The 6,116-nt window shown below is 43.4% G+C and overlaps 1 long non-coding RNA gene across 1 annotated transcript; it reads right to left on the bottom strand.

The window, feature by feature from the left end:
* Positions 1-2,930: 2,930 nt before the first annotated feature.
* Positions 2,931-5,690, bottom strand: LOC119335609. The gene is made up of 3 exons (XR_005161934.1): positions 5,103-5,690; positions 3,742-3,825; positions 2,931-3,519 (listed from the first exon to the last, which is right to left on the bottom strand). It is a non-coding gene; the product is annotated as an uncharacterized LOC119335609 (long non-coding RNA).
* Between the last annotated feature and the right edge of the window lie 426 nt (positions 5,691-6,116).

Raw genomic sequence — 6,116 nt, 5'->3', positions numbered from 1 at the left:
CTCTCCGACTGGTCAAAAGGAATAAGACCGCCCGCGCGTTCTACTTATGATTCATTGTATGGAAGTGTTATTTTGGCTTTAAACTTTGTCACACATATGGATGTCATCTAGAACTTTGTCATATGCATGTTGGTTATGCTATGTTGATATGATCTTGCCTATGTGATGTTTACATCTGAAAGCATGTGCTTTTGTTATACACATCACTGATGAGACCATGTGCAATGTGGTATACTTCACACACGATTAATCAAAGAAAACCGTTTGCAATGAGGGCATCGATGCATGTCTGCCGGAAGCTGTCTTCGATATGAAGCGACATCACAAGGCGGCTGCTAGTGAAAACACAGGTAATGTAGTGGCACATTGAACCTTTTCAACGTTCGCGATGTGGTGCTTTGCACCACTAGTGACTGTCTCATGGCTATTTCGACGAGGTTGAAGATGAGTCGAACCTAGTGCACCTACTACAACTAGGAGTTTTGCTCGTACATGAAAATAAAAGACATAGCCTATACAACGTGGAATTCCACCTACACCATATCGCAACAATTTCTCCCTCAGGCCATGTTCGGTTAATCCCCTTGCCACAGGGATTGAAGGGGGTTGGGGAGGTTTGAGAAGGATTTTGACTTGCAAGGGATTTAATCCCCTCCAATCCCTTTCAAACCTCTTCAAACCCTTCCAAACCGAACAAGGCCTCATAGAGACGTCGCACATCAATGATCGTGCAATCTTCATCCAGGAGAACTAGACGATGAGCATCTGACTGGAAGTAGTGAATCCCCATGCAAGGTGTGAGATTGTCCAGTCGATCCTACTTAGCAGAAGGGCCGAACATTATCTTGGTGGGTCTAAGATGCAAGTCGATCTCCAACGGATGTACAGGCACATCGTGCAAAGCACACATAGGAATTCCTAATGCACCCTATTCCTGTAGATCACATCTTGCTACTATTCTGACATCATGCATCTTTGTGCTGCCCCCCACTCAAATAATGTCACTATTGTGTTTCCTCCCATTTCAGTGGATGGTTCTGCCAATAGATATGCTGGTTTCACATGAGTGAGTAACTTGGACTTCAGTGCTTCACCTACTATGGCCAAAGCAGCATGTGCAAAAGAGCGGCAGCTCAGAACCGTGGATTATTACGTCCAAATAACATACATATTGCCCAAAATGACTCCAACAACATTGCTGGTACAACATATGTGCGCTATCGAAGAGGAGATCACAATAGGGCTAATAACATGTGCATGTTCCCTTCTTCATTTCAACATCGAGACATTATTAGTACATTAATCTTTCTAAAGTCTAATTTATCGATCAACCTGGGGGTTTGCTCACGCATAAATAAATAAACGAGAAATCATAGCCTGTATGTAAATCATCAGCCGACCTCTACCATCTTACGTTGTTACATTCTCAAGGATGGTGAACCATATCGTGCAGTTCATCCATCGATCCATCAATACATGTAGCAACTAGTGACTGGGGCGCCTCCTGAGACGTTATGGTGCGTCACTAATTAGGTCACTGTACCTGTTAACACATCTGCATGACAATAATGGTTGGCTTCATGCAGGCATCAGGAAGTGTAAGAGAAGTGACAGTGGAAGAAAGCATATTAATCATGGTGATAATTAAACACATACGAACCCATAGGTAGCATGTTGATATCTGATGATCCATTACAGATAGTTCAGGTGGTTCAAAAGTAAAGCAATCTGACTAATCAAGATTCCATTCAACTTGATCATCACCAGTAATCACAATTTTCACAAAGAAACATGCATAAAACATAGGGGTTGGGTAGTGCCTCCATCAGCGGCTCAACACCCGCCTCCCCACCATGGTCATCTGCTCGACAGACTTCACAACCACCGTTGTCCGGTCAAGCAGGATATGTGAAAGCTCTGTAATAGTACTTGAAAATGAGTGAATATATTCAGTATGATTCTATAGAACAGAGATTTAGTAATTCACTGCTTGGCCATTGAGTGAAAATATATGAAAGCTTCATTTAGAAAGGACAGTTATCAGAACACTAATACCCATGAAGCTAGTAGTAATGCAATATTGTAGTTTATGTTCCAATGATAAACATTGTAACCGAGTTTTACTGCATATTTCACAGAGAGTTCAGAAAATGCAAGAGTAGCGTTGGTTTGAACTCTCCAAAGCTTTTCTCAAAACTACGTACAACGATGAAAATGCATAGAACAATGCTTGCCTGAATGTTATTGCATCACTTGTTCACTGACCGACTCCTATTGGTATTTAAGAATCAAACAACGGGACCTTCAAGACAGACCTCACCACCGCGAAGTACTGGCATGCTTAAGAAGAGGTTCCTGACGCGGAGACACGACATCAAGCACCTCACCACCAAGCTGAAACCCCAGACATTACTAATCAAGTTTAGAACAGGATTCTTGCAAATATTTCACTGGAATCAGTTCATTCCAAGAGGAAACAGAACAAATATAAATCACATAATGGACTGGGGATGGGGAGGCAGGTATTAACCATGCACATGTTGAAGAGTATAATAAGCATAGTTCGTTACTTCATAACTAAAACAGAAGAAGAAATATAATCTGACATTTTTTTACTTGGTAGTTGGTACTCCCTCTCAACAGAAACAGGGAAAAAGTGCACACAAGTAATATAACGGGGAAGACAAAAGATTCGACCTGCATAGACTCTAAAGGAGAAGCAGCCATGAGAAGAGAATGGTCCAATAATTTGTATGCAGCAGGTCGGCTGACCCCGATCACAAAATCTTGAAAACCAAATCAATATGTTCCACCCCACCAATGGCAGATACTGAGATACAAATCCCACCTGCAACACACATACGGGAACCGCGAACCTTAGAAACCGAGGAGTAAGAATAAAAAAAACCGCACGATCGGTAAGGTATCCCAACCTCAGCCTACATCGGCAAAAAGATCACACATCCACCAGGCCCTCCCTCCCAAAGAAAGCTGAAACAGAGAAGGGGATTATATGAGACCAACAAATAAATCATATTGATGAAGTAAGTAGCCATTTCAGTGATCCAAATAGTCATGGAGCAATTAACAATATATCATCTGCTAAACAAAAATGACATGAGAAGAGAAATATACGACAATTCAGTCCAAGATTTTTCTATGGAATGGCGTACCTAACAAATAAGCAGAACTAAATCACCACCTCCTGCCGTCATTGCCATAGTGTATATCGGTTATCTGTTATCTGTTTCAGTAATCTATTTTCTTCTGAAGGCTCCCTCCCGCGCCATTATTTGACATGTTTTGCATTTGTCCTTTGTCTTAGGGTAATAAGAAAATTCAAAATGGGCCCCACGTAATAAGAAACGGATAAGAGAAGAAAGGTTTGCCATAGTGTCTATTAGAAGCAAAATGAACCGTCACACACACATGCCTTATTTTTATAATGTATACCTTCAGGAGAAGGTTTGCACGGCCTTGTGAACATGCTTCAAAGATCGGGAACCTAATTCAGGTTCTCTACAAAGGAGAGAGCATCAGTACAAGCATGTTGGACCTTGCACAGCGTGTATAATGAGAAGATTATTATGATTCTCCAAAGCAGGACTTTCCAAGAATAGGTAAATAAATATTACTCCCTCTGTTCACTTTTATAAGTCCTTGAAGACATTTCGGACAACATGCAAATCAGTTCATTTTCAGCTGTCTGAAACGACTTATAAAAGTGAACGGAGGGAGTACATCAATTTCTTGTCCAATTTTGAAGACCTCACTAAACCAAAAGAAGAAATCAAGTATGTAAACCCCAAACACTGGGATGGTCATCTACAAAGGAGAGAGCATCAGCACAATCATGTTGGACCTTGCACTGCCTGTACAATGAGAAGAGCATTATGATTCTACATAGCAGGAGATTCCAATAATAGGAAAATAAATATTGCATCAGTTTTTTGTCAGATTCTGAAAATCTCCCTAAACCAGGGACGCTGATATCCACCACACGTGTGGCATAATAGGCATTCACCCACACATTATGTGTGGCATGAGCGGGGGGCAGCCCACACGGGCTGTGTGTGGGCGAACAGTAGAATTTCCTACACGTGTGGGCGCAGCTACTTCGTGCCACACGCCCAACAAATACTACTCATCCCCACCCCGCGCGGGTGGCACGAAGCAAATATGCCCACACGTCCTGGCGCAGCTACAATAGGTATCCGTGGGATGACGATTTAGTTGCCATCCGGGATGGCAGATGTAGTTATCTGGGATGGCAAATATGGTTGTAAAAGCATGGCAACTCTCTCTGTTTTGGTTAACTATAGTTGCCATGTCTAATTTATGGTAGTTACCGCGTGTAATCAAACCATAGTTGTCGTGTGTGATTAATTACTTGCTACATATGGTCAAACAATAGTTGTCATGTGTGTTTACCTAGTTGCCACGTGTGGTTAATCACAGTTGCCATGTATGTTTAACTGATTGCCACGTACGCGCAACTGCAGTTGTCATCTAGCAAACGAATCATAGTTGCCATGTGTGTTTACCTAGTTGCCATGTACGCGCAACTGCAATTGCCATCCAACAACGTACGACTGTCGTGTGGGCGAAAAAGTAGTTCGCCCACACACGCGTGGACTAGGTGGTGACTGTGTGGGCAGAAACTAGTTCGCCCACACAATGCAGTTGGCAACCGCGTGCTGTGGGGCGTGTGGGCGACCTCGCCAACGCCCACACATCGGTCTTGTCCTACGTGGCACGCGAAAACTGCCTCGATGTGTCAAGATTCGTGCAAACTTAGCTAGACGGTGATCCACGCGTGTGGGCGAGTTGCAATGTTGCCACACGTGTGGGCGTTAGTGTTTTAAGAAGAAATCAATTTCTTGGAATACTGTCCCCCAAAGTGTGCATCCACCTTTCAGCAATTCATCAAATGCCAGTTGCTTTTTAAATGCTATACTCTTCTGGTGTATGGACCATCAAAATCTTCAAAAATTCAGATATGGTCTGTATATAATGTTTAGTTAGTTTGCAAATTTAGAGCCTAATGACAGCTGTTTTTTCTCTAGAAAAAATGAATAACAACGACGGCGGTAAGGTCATACATGTGCGCACGAAGACTTGTCTTCGTAGCCTGATTTGGTAGTGCGAGTATGACACTTGAGTGAATTCCAAGCATTGGTGCATGGTATTGGAGATAGATGGTTGATCTAGATTCATATACACAATATGAGAATTCTTCATAATAATTCGTTATCCATTGTATGTACACTGCAGCAACTCTCAACAAGTATGCAGCAGCACATCTCATGATTGAAGGATGAACTCCATTACACTTCTCTGGCAAGGGTATTTAAACCCAACATTATGCAACAAAATACATTATCTTGGTCAAAGTTACCCAGAATTGCGCTGCTTTCAGTCCAATCGTCAGTTGCTCAGCGATAAACAATAATATGGCAAGCATAATATAAAGCAAAGTAGCATGAGAGCGGGTTGAAACTTTACCAACAGAAATCTATTGATGTCTACCTTCCCTTCTAGGTATGTGCATAGATAATTTTGAAATTCAGTAGTATAGGCAAGAAGCCTTTACAACAGGCCAGTGAAATGTAACTTGCTTACGCATATCAATGTGCCATCCATGATGATAGTGGGAGGCAAGGCACGGAGGGAGGGAGAGACAAAGAAGAAGCCAGTACCTATGTATGGGGAGGATCTTTGGCACCAGCATTCCAATCATCGGCTGTACGTGCGGCTCCTCGAGCCCTCCATCTCCTAGGAACTTGATGCCCTGCAGCGGATCCGGAGGAGAAGATGACTTCGCCACTCAGAAATAGAATGAATCCGCCATCCCTGCCCAGCCCTGACTCCAGGAGGACGATGGTGGCGAGGCTCCCTACATCTCACTGTCCTCCAGTCGGGCTCCTTCTCCGCCAGCTTCTTCGTCGCGAGTCCTCGAGGAGAGGAAGAAACGATGCACGGGATCGACGGCTGCGAATTCCCATGAACAACCGGGCGGATGCGAGGAAGACGGCGTGGCGATCCTCCCGGCGATGGCGGCGGCGATCTCAAAGAGAGGACGGGCTGCATCCTACGAAAACATGTTTTAGAGCCTA

The sequence above is a fragment of the Triticum dicoccoides genome, chromosome 7B, assembly GCF_002162155.2.
Source record: "Triticum dicoccoides isolate Atlit2015 ecotype Zavitan chromosome 7B, WEW_v2.0, whole genome shotgun sequence".
Taxonomy (NCBI): domain Eukaryota; kingdom Viridiplantae; phylum Streptophyta; class Magnoliopsida; order Poales; family Poaceae; genus Triticum; species Triticum dicoccoides.
Note: the sequence above shows the minus strand (reverse complement) of the source record. Positions and strands in the feature narration are given on the sequence as shown.